Source organism: Bombyx mori, chromosome 17, assembly GCF_030269925.1.
Source record: "Bombyx mori chromosome 17, ASM3026992v2".
Classification (NCBI taxonomy): domain Eukaryota; kingdom Metazoa; phylum Arthropoda; class Insecta; order Lepidoptera; family Bombycidae; genus Bombyx; species Bombyx mori.
In genome coordinates, this window is record NC_085123.1 from 1,103,687 (window position 1) to 1,121,366 (window position 17,680).

The 17,680-nt window shown below is 38.3% G+C and overlaps 1 protein-coding gene across 1 annotated transcript in view; it reads right to left on the bottom strand.

The window, feature by feature from the left end:
- Nucleotides 1-15,715, bottom strand: part of LOC101745358 (chaoptin) — a 34,480-nt gene extending 18,765 nt beyond the window's left edge. Inside the window, exon 1 of the mRNA XM_038017007.2 lies at nt 15,614-15,715. The gene's annotated coding sequence lies outside the window, so the exon portion shown is untranslated. The remainder of the gene's footprint in view (nt 1-15,613) is intronic.
- Between the last annotated feature and the right edge of the window lie 1,965 nt (nt 15,716-17,680).

The following is a 17,680-nucleotide window of genomic DNA, read 5'->3' on the forward strand; positions in this document are numbered from 1 at the left end:
TTGATCTCCCGCCCTCGCCGGTCGACTACTGATCAACTATCAATCGATCAGCTATCCCCGCCAGGTGTCACCATTCATCCAGCAAACATCACGTAGTAGGGATGAGGACGAAGCCGGTCTCCTGTCTTACTCACTCACTATACATCATAGATTATACACTTATTATATTTGAGAGCTACATTTTTCAGCCATGTTTTTTTGGTTTTATTTGTGTATCAATAGTATGTTCAGTAGGTCTGAGAATCGGCTACTATCTATTTTTCATACCCTTAAGTGAAAAGGGTTGTCCACCCCAAACATTTATTTTTTATTTTAAATTTTTTGGATATTTTTTTTGTTTATAATGAGGTATTATGTGGTTAAATGAGGTTTTTTTTCTACAGTAGAAATTCCCTAGAAATCTTATTTAAGGCAACACAACGTTTGCCGGGTCAGCTAGTGTAGTATATAAGTACACTTTTTTTTTATTGCTTAGATGGGTGGACGAATTCACAGCCCACCTGCTGTTAAGTGGTTACTGGAGCCCATAGACATCTACAACGTAAATGCGCCACCCACCTTGAGATATAAGTTCTAAAGTCGCAGTATAGTTACAACGACTGCTCCGCCCTTCAAACCAAAACGCTTTACTGTTTTACGGCAAAAATAGGCAGGGTGATGGCATCTATCCGTGCGGACTCACAAGAGGTCCTACCACCAGTAATTACGCAAATTACAATTTTGCGGGTTTGATTTTTACAACACGATATTATACCTTCACCGTGGAAGTCAATCGTGAACATTTGTTTAGTACGTATTTCATTAGATATTTTTTTTAATGATTGAGAGATTACTGGTGGCTTGAAGGCCTTTCCAGTTTCACTAGGACAGGTGGGCGAGCAAAGGCTCAGCCAGGAGGGGTGGGATTTGCTAACAGCTGCCCGAGCGCCTCCGAAGGAGACCTAACAACTCAAGAGCAACTGCTTCGCGAATGAATCTACTACCGAATCGGAATCGCGACCCGCTGAGAAGATCCAGCGAGAAACTAAGCGAGCTGATGCATGGGTTAGGTTGCACGTCGACCTCTTTGTCGAGTTCGACGAGTACGGTTACCGGGGTCCCTAAGCCTGCTCCTAGAGCTGAAGGCGTCTAGTGTAAAGGTTATTGGATCTGATGGATCCGTAAGGACGTGTCTAGGGCGTCGACGGTGACTGGCTCCTGCATGATCAGGAGTAGTCAGCGGCGGCAACGATAAGGCGATTATCATGACGATTAGAAAAATTGGTACACGCCCGACGCACTGGACGTCTTATCCTTTAGACCACGATGACTTCTACTTCAGGATCATAATATGTTAAAAATTATGCATGTTTGATTTTTATTAAACAAAGTCGTTCCTTCGTTGTAGAAGTCAAGTATACCTGAAGGTGTAATATAAAGAAAACTTTAATTTTTTTTTCTCTCGGATCAACCTATTTTGAATCTTACCTTAGTCGCAACTAGCGATAAAAACACATTAAATATATCATCTTTAGGGCACGATCACGATGCTCTTGCGATCGACGCTCAGCCGAAAAATATATTTTGACTAACTTCGACTTTCCACAAATACATTCTGTATAATTGTACAAAAAAAAACGCAATCCCAAAACAAGGACTCCGTTATTTGATGAAGCAGATTTGCTTGAGCCGCGCATTCGGCCGGTTTCAGGACGAAATTAAATCAGAGCACACCGCGAAACGCTATTAATGAAATCGTATGTTTTCATATTGTGTTGAACATAATCCATTTATCTTGATTAGGGAAACCTTTGCCTCCTTCTGAGAAAAAAGTACCTCGTTTTCTAATTTTTTTTTCAGTGAACTTTCATTATTATTATCTTTTACTAGCTGTACCCGTCCGCTTCACTGGGCATTGCAAATTAATATTATTATTTCTCACCCCCACAAATATTCTTATCATTAACGCCCCCGCAACTGGTGTAGAGAGTCCAACACTCATATAAATATTAGCCTATCCATTAAGTACATGTATTTCCTACACGGATACCAAGTGTCAAGTCAACCGGATGCATGGTTCAGTAGTTGTAACGGAACATCCGTAAAACCGCTGTAGATTTATATATTAGTATAGATTACACTTCTTGTAAAATTTACATCGACGGACTTAATGCCTAAGGCATTCTCTACTAGTCAGCCAAAGGTAGGGCAGAGTAAATAATGGTAGGTGCATTGAAATTATGTACATATATACACAAATACATATACATACATATATAATAATAGTTATTTAGCTTTTTACATCGAGATTCAACAAGGTGCAAGGTAGACTGGACTCTTCTATTTTCATATAGACGGACCGGCGTAAGGCGGTCTATATCCAACATTGTTCTTGACAATCTGATGTTCCATATGCAAAAGTCGAATTAAACTAATCAAAAATATGACTGAAAGGAGTTTCGTTTTAATTATTGATATATAGAAATAGCTTACGTAGCCCACGTGGTATTGACTTGTTATTGGGCATCAGAACGTGAATGACACTACCAACTTTGAAAAAATGGGCATCAAAATTACACTACCAACTTTAAGAAAATGGGCATCGAAGTTACACTACCAACTTTGAGAAAGTGGGCATCAAAATTACACTACCAACTTTGAAAAAGTGGGCACCGAAGTTACACTACCAACTTTGAAAAAATGAGCATCGAAATTACACTACCAACTTTGAAAAAATGAGCATCGAAATTACACTACCAACTTTGAAAAAGTGGGCATCGAAGTTACACTACCAACTTTGAAAAAATGCGTATCGAAATTACATTACCAACTTTGAAAAAATGAGCATCAAAATTACGCTACCAACTTTGTAAAAGCGGGCATCGAAATTACACTACCAACTTTGAAAAATGAGGTCGAAGGGTCAGTTGTGTTGTAGACTGGCAGCCGCGCCCTTCAAACGGAATAACAAAAATACCGCTGATTACGTTTTCAGTTTTGGTGCTGGTTGATTATTGATGTGATGTGATCACACATCATTCTTCTTCATCGTTCCCTCACTGCTGAGGATCGAGCCCACATGTGACTTTCCGCCATAGTGCTTGGTCATGGGTGACATGGACCGTATGACTACGCCCAACCGCTTTCCTAACCACATCTGACCATCTGACTGGTGTTCTGCCCTATGAAATCTATCTTACACCCTAAGCTTATATATCTGCCGCGAGGTAGATACGTTCTTGTTAGATTCAATCTACGACAATCAATTCTATTCAACCTACGACCGTATACCAATCTACACTAATAAAAAATCAAAATAAAATGAGAAAAACAGGTCCATACGTTTATTTTCACATCCAAAAGCACCAAAGCTTTACCACGAGGCGAGTGCGTTAAACGAACATTAAAAGCTTTTAGCCTCAAAATAACAACAACATACCTCAGCTCGCAAATAAAGTAAAAAGCTTCATTGAATAAACATGGCGAAAATATATATGCATATATATGTATTATTTTATAACAGTAAAGCTTTATTAAGAACTTGAAAGTTACCGCAACCGTACGATGATCACTTCATTGTGTAGTTCACTATATCTTTTTGAGATCCGGTATCTCCTACTGGTGGTCTATACTGGTGGCAGGGCCTCGTGTGAGTCCGCGCGGGTGGCTACCACCACCCTGCCTATTTCTGCCGTGAAGCAGTAATGTGTTTCGGTTTGAAGGGTGGGGCAGCCGTTGTAACTATACGTGAGACCTTGATCTTATATCTCAAGATGGGTGGCACATTTACGTTGTGGATGTCTATGGGCTCCAGTAATCACTTAACACCAGATGGGTTGTGAGCTCGTCCACCCAGCTAAGCAATAAAAAAAATAATTTGACTACTAAACTTTTTATTATGAGAGGGCAGGTTGGTTGAATGGGGCTGTCGAAGCTGACCTATTAAGCCACTCAAGGATGCCTGACCGACGGAATCGTCAACGAAAACTATTCCTTGGTCACCGCGGTCGAAAACTATTGTCGCTGATGTTCCAAGAAATCCCGCTAAATTAAAGTTTGGCCGGGATGGAATGCAATACATAGCCCACACATATTCAACTACAAGAGTCAGACGCATAAGTTCGGATGCTAACAACACCCGGTTCGCGATTTATGGTAAAATTTTATGTAGACTTTACCAAAAAGTACACAAAATGAATAAACAATGTGTGTGTGTTGTAGTCCTAGGGTACCCCGCTGGTACATAGGGCCCTCACAAGTTGTCTCCACTTTACTCTGTCTTGCGCTTGCTCCTTGACATCACTCCAGGTCACGTTGGCAGTCCTCATCTCACTCTCTACGGTGCGTCACCAATGATGGTGATCGGGACTCTGTGGGCTAAACACCTGCAAGTTCTTAAATTTAAATAGCTTATGAAACCCAAAGCAAGTAATAACCGGAATAAACAATGCGAAACATTAAATACAAAAAAGTACAATTGGCGGTATGATCACTTCCAGACAACCATCTGGTGAATAAGAATCCTTTGGAAACGAACAATAAACTATTGTTACACCGGTAAGAGTAACGCCATCTATCGCCGAATATTCGAACGAATATCAAAATATCTAGTAAAACGCCCGAAAAGTACAACGCCATCAATTGTCAGATAGCGGAAACACAGTACTAGAATTGTGTGGAATATTCTTGATGATTCTAGGGATCTTGTATCAACTATAAAAGCGTTGCAGAGATGGCACGCAGTTAGTAATCGGAAATACTCGAAGCGAAACAGCGAACGGATCACCTGAAGCGAAGCGGAAGAAGCGAATTGAGAATTTTGAAGTGTTTGTGAAGTGTTGAATAAAGTTTTTAGTTGTAATTTAGTGGAACATTTATTTATCCCGAACCTCAGCGCATAACACTACGTTATCAAACAGAAATAACCAAACTCCAAACTCCACTGAATATGTATATGTTTTCAGACTTCAATTATCTTTTCAATACTTGGTAAAATGATCAAATAATAAGCAGAGTTAGGTATAAATCGATAGCCAATTAAGCCAGACCCTTATAACGGTTGGCGACAGTTAATTAGGTGGCAAAAGGCCCTTTGCCTCGCAAATCTCACTTTATTGTGGACCTCTGTTCTGTCGTGACAAAGAGTAAGTAATACCATTATTGTCACAGATAGCAGGCTATATCGGAAATGATCTTATTATATTTCGTTCTTTATCTTTATATCATTTATGTCGTGTTTGAACAAATAAAACAAGTGGCTACCAATGTTCATAGCTGTCTACATTAAAGCATGAAATGTAAGTTTCAATTTTAGACCAGATTATAGTTATCCAGGCTTTTTCCACCTCTTTTCCGTCATGAAGCAGTCATGTGCTCATATTTGAAAGAGTAATCGACCTCATGTTTAAAGCAGTGTAGTGCGATTTAAGTTATGGTTATTATAATGTTCGGAAACTACTTACTAACAGAAGAGCTGTGAGATCATTCAACGATCAAATGTAAAAAACAACTTCCTTCGCCCAATTTTTACGAAAATTATACTTTCATCGTAGCTGTTATTAAGCGCCAATCAAAGCACAGAAAAGCTGTTTTTTGTAAAAATTAAAACTACTTTTACAGTTAAGTCCGCAATTATAATTTTTATTATTTTTTTTGAATTGTGTCAAAACTAATCCGTTAAATTAACTAGTTTTAATTAATTGACGACTCGCCGAAGACTAATTATGTATTGAAGAATCATTTCTACATCAAGATATTAGTTTACTTCATTCATAGCTTAAAGCTGCTGGGCCATTATTTAAAGTAACGAAACAAAATTAATAATAAATATTCACACACATAGTCACGACACGTGACATTATTGAAGCATGTTAATTGACCTTTGGATTCCAAGGAGTCTCTCTTCAGTCGGCTATTACTGTTGAGATTCTCGGTCATAGAGCGAACAAGATTCTGTTGAGATATCACTTAGAATAAAAGCCAAATCGGCTTCAAGCACTGAAGGCTTAAATAAAATGAATGAGTAATCAAAGGCGCACCAGAAACTTTTACTACTGCACTCGCTTCTGGTCTCCCGAATACTAACTTCTTCCATTAGACTCTCTTCAAAGGTCAACTGTTGGAATAATCGGGAAACTCAGTCTCTCCAACATATTAGAGGCGCTATGGTCCTGAAGAGACCGAGTCTCTATGTCGACTCTATCGCATATTCCATCAGGAGTGTTCCGAGCATTTACTTTTTAGCATCGTCCACACTCATAGTAGAGCCAAAGTTGTAGAATTCACCTACAGCATCTAGAATCTAGTATCTGGTATCCATGGGCACTCATAACCACTTACCATCAAGTGGGCTGCTCGTCGGTCAACAATAGCAATAAAAAGCAGTTAAAGAACACAAGATGATTATAAATAATTCTAGCATTAAAACAATAATAATCCTAACACATGAATAATGATTCATTCGAAAACGGTTAAAATTAATACTGGTCAGAGCACTTAAATAAATAATGATATATCCCATTTTATAGAAAATGTAATTGACTGTCCATAATTTCGTATATTTGAAGATTTAAGACCATCACATTATAAAAGATTATCTGTGACCTCGTGTAGTTTGATCCTACTCTATCCTCTATCCTAGTCTTTAGCTCTCCTGAGGAAAAGGGCCTGATATTATCAACGTCTTGTTGAGAGCTAAATTCTCCATAAGTAACTTAATATTTTAATATCCAAATAATCGTTTCCAAAAACTTAAGAAATATTATCCAGCGCTGTTTATTATAAAGCTGTGTTTATTCGTTTTTGAGAGGTTGTATTATTTTTGCTGATATTTTTTTATTCATTGCTTAGGTGGGTGGCCAACCTGTTATTAAGCAGCTACCGGAGCCCATAGACATCTACAACGTACATGCCGCCAGCCACCTTGAGATAGTTCTAAGGTCTCAGTATACTTATAGTTACAACGGCTACCCCACTCTCTTCAAACCGAAACGCATTACTGCTTCACGGCAGAAAATAGGCGGAGTGGTGGTACCTACCCGTGCCGACTCACAAGAGGTGGTTGTAGGACCAGTAATTACGCAAATTATAATTTTGTGGGTTTGATTTTTACTACACGATGTTATTCCTTCACCGTGGAAGTCAATCGTGAACATTTGTTGAGTACGTATTTCACTAAAAAAATTGGTACTTGCCAGCGGGGTTCGAACTGATGCATCGCTGGATACGAATGCACCGGACGTCTTATCCTTTAGGCCACGACGATTGGTATAGCTGGGAGTGTGAGCTAATCGAATATGCTATCAAAGATATCACACTATTCATCATAGAACCTCAAACTTTCACTTTATCTGCAGTCTAATCCAGCCTTAAAAAAACCTACGGTCAGAAAGATACAATTATTTTTAATTGCCAAAAAACATTTTGTATCTGTCATTTGCGCGGAAACCCTCGTGGAAACCGGGAAAGTATGACAGCTGTAATGATCCATCATTAAGCCGCGTAAAATTTTCCAACATAATTTCCCTATAAGCTATTAGAAGGATTAAATTAGGGTAAATTATTTTAATCTCATTTGTTTGTGTAGACCCTCTACGTCGTAGCCAAGGCGTAGCGTTACGTTAGAAGGTTCGTTCGGATATCTTTTTTTAATTATTTATTTACAATTTTCATTAATTCAAAAATTTCATTAATTCGTATTACTAGTGTCTGATAATGTGAAAGTTTCCCACCAAATAATCTTTTACTTATCTGTAAGCTAATTAATTATTAATCCATAAGCTATCTTTACTAGTGTTACGCGCTGGGGTTCGGGATAAATTAAAAATTCTACCGAATTACAAGTTAACACTGTATTAGCACTTAGAATACTTAAAACGCTCAACAAGCACTTTAAAACTCTCAATTCGCTTCTCCCGCTTCGCTTCAGGTGATCGATCCGTTCGCTGTTTCGCTCCGAGTAGTTCCGATGACTGACTGCGTGCCGTCTCTGCAGCGCTTTTATAGCCGATACCACATCCCTAGAATTATCAAGTATATTCCACACAATTCGAGTATTGTGTTTCCGCTATCTGACAACAGATGGCATTATGTTCTGGAACTTCTAGGTGCTTCTAGATCCTTCGATATTCGTTCGACTATTCGGCAATAGATGGCGTTACTTTTACCGGCGTAACAGCAGTAAGAATACGTTAAAGGGGTCGCTCGGACGGATACTGTTAACATCTATTACAAGACGATATCGCAGCTCTGATAGAAGTCTGTATTCTAGTGCATTTATGACTTCGTAGTTCCTCTACTGCCTAAGATCGCAGTGCTTTCCCAAAGTGCGCTTTCAGAGAACATTTTTACGACGAACCCCTCTAAGGAAGTCTTTCACTCGATATCACTATCCAATATGCCGTTTTTCAAGGACTAATTCACCAGAGTCCTTATCGTAATATTTCTGGTATTTCCAAACACAATCGACATTAAGCTTCGATTGTATTTTTTCGATTATTACTCAGAACTGCTCATATTCGCTAATGAAACCAACCAACACCAATCAAACACCATGAAACCTTCATGAATCAATAAAACGGGAGACAAATCAAACTATCCATGAATATTAATGACTGAAAAACTATAAAATTCAATCAGACCCCTCACAAAAACGGCCTCGTTAATCTCATAATGTTTGTTTGTGTAACGAGCCGTTATTATTAAAGGACGAGCTATGTAAATCGATTGGTTACATATGGTATTATCTTTGCGATACGTAGGGTGCTATTCTCTAATTACACTGTCTTAAAATTAGAAGATGTCGCGTGGGTAGGCCAGGCCTTCCACAAGATGGACCGATTGAGGTTCGCAGGGATCCACTGGATGCAGGCAGCACAGGATCGATATTTGTGGCGAGGCTTGGGGGAGGCCTATGTCCGGCAATGGACGTCTGTGGGCTGACAGAAAAAAAATTGCTCACTCATTACCCAACCTGATGGATATTGGTAAGTGAATACCGTTGTCCTCTGGTAGTGTATTCAAAATACAGGACGTGCTGGGAATAGACAAGCAGGAACCTTAATCCTTATTTTGTTTTGTTCTAATTTGTCCTTCGAAAGCAGAGAAGGAATTTGATTCTAAATATTTCAACGGCTTTCGCATGGCTCCGGGTGAGCCGTGAGCGATTAAAATTTCATGTGCTAATACGACTTAGATCACAATCACCAAAATTACTGCTACGCACTGGGGTTTCGGGATAAATAAAAATCCTACCGAAGTACAATTTAAAACTGTATTAAACACTTAGAACACTTTAAAAAATTTACTTCTTTCACTTCGCTTCAGGTGATCTGTTCGCTGTTTCGCTTCGTGTAGATCCGATTACTGACTAGCTTCGTGACACCCCTGTTACGCTTTTATAGTCGATACGACATCCCTACAATTACCGAGAACATTCCTGACAAGTCGAGTATTTTCGATATGCGTTTCCGCCATTTGACAATAGATGGCGTTGCTCTTACCGGCGCAGCGTTATAGTGAATTGTGATTCCTAAAATTGTTATTTTATGCCTTATGGAACTGACTCGGTGTTGTAAGCACCCTAACTGTTGCACCGAAGGACGGGGGTTCGATTCCCACATCGGGCAAACATTTGTGTAATGAATAGGTTTGTTTGCTCTTTGTATGGATGTTTATTATCTATATATACTTTTTTTTTTAAGCCTATGTAAGTATGGTTGTCCCGTTGTCAGTCTTAGGTACCCATAACATAAGAAACCCTAAATTGGGGACAAATGACCGTGCGTGATTTGTTCCCAGTAACTATTTATTTATTCATCGCTCGACAGTCTGCTATATTTGGACAAACAAAAAAACAACGATCATGAAAATAGCTACTATGATAATAAAATTCTATCTCTCCGGTGTACATTTTACCCAGAAATACAAAAGTCGATCGAGTATGCCTAAAATATATATTTTCTTCTCACTGACTCTGTGAAAACATTCAACACCAGCCTTCGTAAAATTTGAACAATTAATTGAATTGATCGAACTCTGTTCAATTAAATGTACTGACGTATTAAGAAAACGAGTAAGGATCATGTGCTCTTCATGTATTAAATTAAGGTACAGGTAAGGTTTAAGGTCGTCGTGGCCTAAAGGATAAGACGTCCGGTGTATTCGTATGTAGCGGTGCACCGGTGTTCGAATCCCGCAGGCGGGTACCAATTTTTCTAATGAAATACGTACTCAACAAATGTTCACGATTGACTTCCACGGTGAAGGAATAACATCGTGTAATAAAAATCAAACCCGCAAAATTATAATTTGCGTAATCACTGGTGGTAGGACCTCTTGTGAGTCCGCGCGGGTAGGTACCACCGTTCTGTCTATTTCTGCCGTGATGCAGTAATGCGTTTCGGTTTGAAAGGTAGGGCAGGCGCTTTAACTATACTGAGACCTTAGAACTTATATCTCGAGGTGGGTGGCACATTTACGTTGTAGCGGTCTATGGGCTCCAGTAACCACTTAACACCAGGTGGGCTGTGAGCTCGTCCACCCATCTAAGCAATAAAAAAATAAAAATAAAAGTACTCTGTATATCGCCCGGTAATGGTGGTAAAAAGTCATCGCTTTCTCCAACATTATGCAGCTTCAGAATTTTATTTGTATTTTGACGTGACAACGTCTTATAATTTGATGGGGCCGGCTGCAGGCACGAAAAAACATGACTCATTGAGGCGTTCCATTTAAGGCTTGAAGTGCAAGCGAGAGCGCGCAACGAGCGACAAAGAGGCCCAATCGGCCTCCGCGTTCGGCAGCGTGCGACATCTGTCTCTCTCCTACTTGAGTGAGCGATGCATCCGCGTGGACAGCTGCTATACAATAATACATTTACATGTTTTCGTCAAGTATGAAGTTCAGGGAAAAGTGAATGTGGTGTCAATTGTTGATAACAACGATAATTGCGATAATTAAAAAATGAAACCATTCCATCAGTATGTATTTTCTTATGACATTGTCAAGTTCAACTATCGTCAGTAAACCGACTTTACAAACAACCGATTTTTTTAATCATACTTTCGTGCGTCTAATCGTAAAATAAATCCTTAATTATGACACTAAAATATGTCAGTTTAATGCCCGTTTAATGAGGATTGCACATGAAATGTCATTAATTTAGTTGTCATTAATCAACGCGACAGTATAAAAAAAAAAATTCATTAATTAATTCGTATAGATCAGCAACCGACTCACGTGCCATAATATCATTAACAAAATACATTGCTGACTGGCTGTCAACGCTGAGCACTCGTGAACACACCTCACGTTAAAAAAATTACGTAAAAAAACATGTTAAACTAAATCAAAATTTATTTTTCCGTTAAAGACGCGAAAAACGGGCTTGCCTGGTTTCATGTCATTACCATAGCCCATATAAATCACAATCTGTCGACACTTACATTAAAAATGTAAAATGGAAGTCATAATTCTACTACGTAATAACTGCATCACCTATGAAGCCAGAACACGTCAATGTTTTCCCAAAAAAGAGCAGCATATGGCCTCACAGTACATACACTCTACCAACCACAGAATCCAAACCCCAAAATCGCCACCACGCTCGATAAGACTAATATGCATTTCACTAATTAACTAAGGAATATACTGAAACCTTATAACTCATGTCTCAAGGTAGGTTGCGACATTTACGTAATAGATTTCTATGACTCCGATAACCACTTAACATCAGGTGGGCCGTGGGCTCGTCCACCCATTTATTCACTAAAAATACAAAAAAAAAGTAAGCCACATAAATTTTTCAAACTTCTACAGTATTATTTGATAATGTAAGTAATATTTTTGTTCCAAAACAACATATTAATTTTTTCATAACTAAAAATGTTTTTTTTTCTACAATTTCCTTTTTGAATATTGTCAGTTAAGAAATTATATAATTTCTTAAGATCAAAAGAGTCTTCGTTCAATGAGGAAAACTTCAATTGAATGACAAGAAAAACAATTAGTTAATTAGGTGATATTTTTTTTTGAAATTACCGCAAAAGAAATTAGAGAATTTTTAATATAACCTTAGAGTGTTTAACTAAGCTTAGTGTGTTTACATTTTATTTTATTTTACACAGTTTGTTTAGCTAGCCCCAAATATGACAACTGACAAGATATGGCGCAACCTAAGAATCTACCATATTCGTTAATCGATTTACAATGTTAATTTTAGCTATAAAAAGTAATCTTTATTCACTATTTCTAAATAGGATTGTAAAGTGTAAAACTATTTTTGTCTGCGATTATTTATCGAAATAACAATTTTAACTTTATTTTTATTGCTTAGATGGGTGGACGAGCTCACAGCCCACCTGGTGTTAAGTGGTTACTGGAGCCCATATACATCTACAACGTAAATGCGCCACCCACCTCGAGATATAAGTTCTAAGGTCTCAGTATAGTTACACCAGCTACCCCACCCTTCGAACGGAAACGCATTACTGCTTCACGGCAGAAATAGGCGGGACGGTGGTACCTACCCGTGCGGACTCACAAGAGGTCTTACCACCAGTAATTACGCAAATTATAATTTTGCGGGTTTCATTTTTATTACACGATGTTATTCCTTCACCGTGGAAGTCAATCGTGAACATTTGTTAAGTACGTTTTTCATTAGAAAAATTGGTACTTGCCTGCGAGATTCGAACACCGGTGCATCGCTACATACGATTGCACCGGACGTCTTATACTTTAGGCCACGACGACTTCAATGAAAGTGAAATAAATACGAGTATGGTTTTAAAATAATGTTACTGTTCTCGATTTACGTTGTAATTTTGCAAATCACACGTGTCACAGCTCAAATTTACCTACACTGAATCTTGTCTGCATAAAGGTTTTCTGCGAAAGATTACTTTTAACATCAAGACACCCACACCCATAGCATGTTTTCTTTTGATGTTTTCTTTTGTTGTACAATAAAGCTTATTATTCTCTACGTTACATAGAAAGGATAAATTTTATTATAGTCGACCTTCGGTATTGCAAAAGCTTCTGTGATTTCTGAACATTTTTCTTTCGTAGATGAGGTCAGAGGTTCAACCCGAGATAATTTTCTAACACTAGCCCTAGCAAGAACAGTGCCGCTGCAGAGTCTACCACCCTATCAGAATCTCATTGAGAATATCCGGCCAGAAACGCAGTGAGTGGGTTGTGTTTATGAGTTAATTCGATCATCGAAATCTTCATCGCAATTGACGTTTCTGATGAAGACAGTGACCGTGAGTGAAGGGATCGGACAAGACTGGTTTCGCGCGATGATGATTTTACGTTGCCTCGTCCTTTGAGTCGCATATGTAATAAGCAGCGGTAACATTAGATAGATAGAACGCTTTTAAAATACTCCTTACAATACTGAAGTATAGCAACACACAAATTTTTTAGCCTGGACTCCTAGAAAGTGCGATTGATTTAACGTAAATATAACGCAAAAATAACACTTATCCGAAGTGAACATCATAATTTATTTTATAATGATAGGGAAAAAGAACCATTGAAACCAGATAATACAAGATCAATCCTTAAAGTAAGCGTAAGTTTAAGTGATTTTAAGTAAACGGTTTTAAACGGTCCTCATTCAACGGATTATGCGAGGTAAAAATTCTTTCCAAAACCACATACGAGAAAGACTAGAAAATATACAATGTGAACTAAACATTCACCAATCAGCAAAACGACAAATTGAATAAGATCTATTTTAATACGGAAGGCAATATAATTAACATGATTCATCATCATCATCATGCTTTCCTATTACCCTCTGCTGGGGTGTAGGGCTCGAATCAAATTTTTCCATTTGTATCGGTCTTGGGCAGTCTGTTCTAGCTCCTCCCACGTCATGCCCAAGACCCCTAGCTCCTGCTCCACCGAGCGACGCCAAGTTGTTCTGGGGCGGCCTCTCTTCCTTTTACCAGACACTTTCCAGGTCAGTGCTCTCTTTGATAGGTGTGTATCGGGCTTTCTCAGAGTGTGACCAATCCAATGCCACTTCCGCGTAAGGATCTCCTTCTCCATTGGTGTCTGCCTAGTGATCCTCCACAGCTCTTTGTTAGTGATCTTCTCAGGCCAAAAGATTTTCAAAATCTGACGCAGGCACTTATTCACAAACACTTGAAGTTTTTTGATCAAGTCCTTGCGAACAAACCAAGTTTCATTTAACATGATTGTAATTTTATAATGATATCAGATCTTGTTTGCTCGGTTAAAAACATGTCCGTAGTTCTAGGTTTGACAGAGCGTATGAGTACGTCATGGTTTAAATAAAAAAAAATACTAAGTCATTGATTACCTATGAAGCTATATTTATTGAAATTTTAACGAAATCAATTAAAAACAAATTAAAATACTTTTACCCGTGTTAATATTGTGAACTGCTTCGATCTACTTAATCGTACTTGCCGTACTGTTTAAATTGTTGCTATGTGCAGCTGTCCGATTTCATAATGGCTCGATACAATGCAACCCTTTTTTTGCAACCTTACTACACATGCATGATAGCTAACTTCAGCCGGCACAGACTTCAAATTCGAAATACATCAACTAAACTTAACAATGGTTTTTTTTTATTGCTTTGATGGGTGGACGAGCTCACAGCCCACCTGGTGTTAAGTGGTTACTGGAGTCCATAGACATCTACAACGTAAATGCGCCACCCACCTCGAGATATAAGTTCTCAGGTCTCAGTATAGTTACAACGGCTGCCCCACCTTTTGAAACGAAACGCATTACTGCTTCACGGCGGAAATAGGCAGGGCGGTGGTACCTACCCGTGCGGGCTCACAAGAGGTCCTACCACCAGTGAACAAGAAAGTGACAGAGGATTACCTCGAGAGCGCACACACCTCTTTAATTAAAAAATAAATTTCAAAATGGAGCTACAATTTCAGTTGATATTGGTGAACAAAAATAAAAAATATACGTACAATTGAACACAGAACCTCCACTTTTTGTAAAGTCGATGAGTAAAATCCACCTTTCCTTTATTCCTACCACCAATAATTAAAATTTGTTCCTGCACTTGTGTCTCGGAAGACCAGATTTAGATTACCATTTAAATCTTAAGTATGTCAATTTCAATCCTGTTTTATTTGACTACATATTGCAACCGTCCAACGAGTTGACGTACCGATTTTATTCATTAAATTGTTATAACAAGTTTATAGCTCAAATAATTGTACTAGAGCGTATATGATAAAAGATGGATGAAATAGAGAAATTCTTCGTATAGTATCTAGATAATGGAAAATTCGGTTGAGCTTTTTATTGTTTTATTGTTGTCAGTTTATGCTTAATTTTTTTAAATATTTATTTTCGATGATAAAAATACTTTTAATCATATTTAACCTCGATTATTCTGCTAGTATTATCCACAAAATTTGGAGACGTTACGAATGTTTCAGTTACAGCCGAATAAACGGCGTAAAAAAAATATATTTTTTTTTAACATTTATTCATTGATTTCATTTTCACATTAAATTAGATTTGCTTGAAAACTGTTTAAGTTATAAGTAACGTAAATACATATGTACTATTAACGAATAATTTTATCAAGAACATTTTAGAAAAGTAAATTTCCAAAGATACTTACAAAACCCGTATTCTATATGCTATACAACACACAATCACATCACGACTACACTCTCGTAAATGATGATACACAAACGCGTCTAGTCCGTCAGACAGACCGGGGCAGACTGGCGTCCGTATCGCCCCCGGACTCGAGCACACATTCCCGCACACTCCACCGATACAGCCTCATTTAATAATGTTTTAAATGTTATACTACATAATTTCTTTTTAATACTATTGGAAACATTGACGAGGAGCAAGAGCGAAATCTAATTAAAAGTATATTTATAAGCGCTGTTTTATACAGAGTTCGGCTTCTAACAAAATGCTTTGTTTTGATTAAATAAATTACTTATGCTGGGTAGATGAACTCAGTCTATCTGGGAATAAGATGACGAGACCTGGGTTTGCGGGTTTGACTCGCAAACTAGTAAGCTTTGGAGTGGCGCCTTTCAACGGAAACAAACCGAAAAAACCACGCCAAAGTCAATCAAAAGTCAAAGTCATGTTGATTGTTTTCTTTGACTGTCGCGGTGTTGTGCCCTCGGAATTCTTGCCGGAAGGTCAAACGGTAAATTAAGAAAATTATGCGGCGTTTAAGAGAGGAAATTCGACGCAGAAAGCCAGATTTGTTGAAAGAAAATTCTTGAATTTTATCCCACGATAATGCGGTAGGCAGCGGCTTTGCTGAAGTCCATGGGCGACGGTAACCACTCACCATCAGGTAGGCCGTATGCTCGTCTGCCTACAAGGGCAATAAAAAAAAAAGTGTCTTCGCACCAAGCTGTAATTGCGAACGAAATTCTGCACTAAAAATCAACACATACCATCGAGCAACCTTGTTCACCACATATGACTCCAGCTGGCTTCTTTCTTTTTTCTAATTTCGAATTACCACTTCGCGACACTTGTTTCCATTTGGTAGAAGACATAAAAGCGAGAACTAAACTAAATTCTAGAAAAAGCTTTTAAAAAATGTTTAGTTTTTCCCGGTACTTTCTTAACAAAGTAGAATGTGTGAAAAGGCAAATAGAAAAGATTTCAGTACCATTTTCTCCTCCGTTTATCAATTAATATTTCCCCAGATTTGCTTCAATGCGTATGTGCGTCTAGTGTCTATGATATTAGTACAATTCCAATTACTCAATGACGACTACTACAAAAATAAAATAATCAACATTTTAAATAACTTCAAGACTTACAAACTAGAATCAATACTTGATCTTATAAATTCTAGCTTTATGTTTCCAAGAGCTTTCTGTTTCAAAACTGGACATCTACCAGTATTTAGACTAAGATTCGAAGTCCTTAAGTCAATATAAATTGGAGCTGGCTATTCCTGTCGAAGTCTTGAGTTGTAAACTTGACTGAACACGAACGATAATGGTCCTCATTAAGTTGGAACAAACAGAGCCCTTCGATTGTATTTTAATCAAGATCTCTAGTTGATATAGGTCCGATCAGTTTTGTGTAAGCTCCCGAACTGGATAGAGATCATTTAAAACTATACTGCGGAAACTCGATTTAAACTTATCATCGTATGTCTGCATCACGTGCTTACGGAAATAGCGTTAATATTGTCCTCTTCTTTCATTCATTGCAAATAATAAGGAAGAAAGGGAAGCATTCTGTTTAAATTAATTTCACATTGTCAATTGCTTAGACTGGTGAACTAGCTTACGGCCCGCCTGTGTTAAGTGGTTACTGGAAGCCATTGATGTCACATAATGATTGCCGCCACTCACCTTTGGAACCTCTGGGTCTGCGGAGGGACTTCGGTTCCCTCTAGACTTTGTACCGTACGTTCCATGGAGAGTGCTTTGGGCTTTGGAATGAGCTCCCCTCCACGGTTTTCCCCTATGTTCCTTTATGTATATGTCATACATATCCTTCTTCAAACGAGGCTTGTGGGGACTACTTAACGGTGGGCAGCGGCTTGGCTCTGCCCCTGGCATTGCTGAAGTCAATGAGCGACGGTAACCACTCACCATCAGGTGGGTTATATGCTCATCTACATACAAGGGGAAAAAAGACAAAAAAAAATTTGAGATATAAGATTTCTCAATTCTATAAGGAACCCATGAGC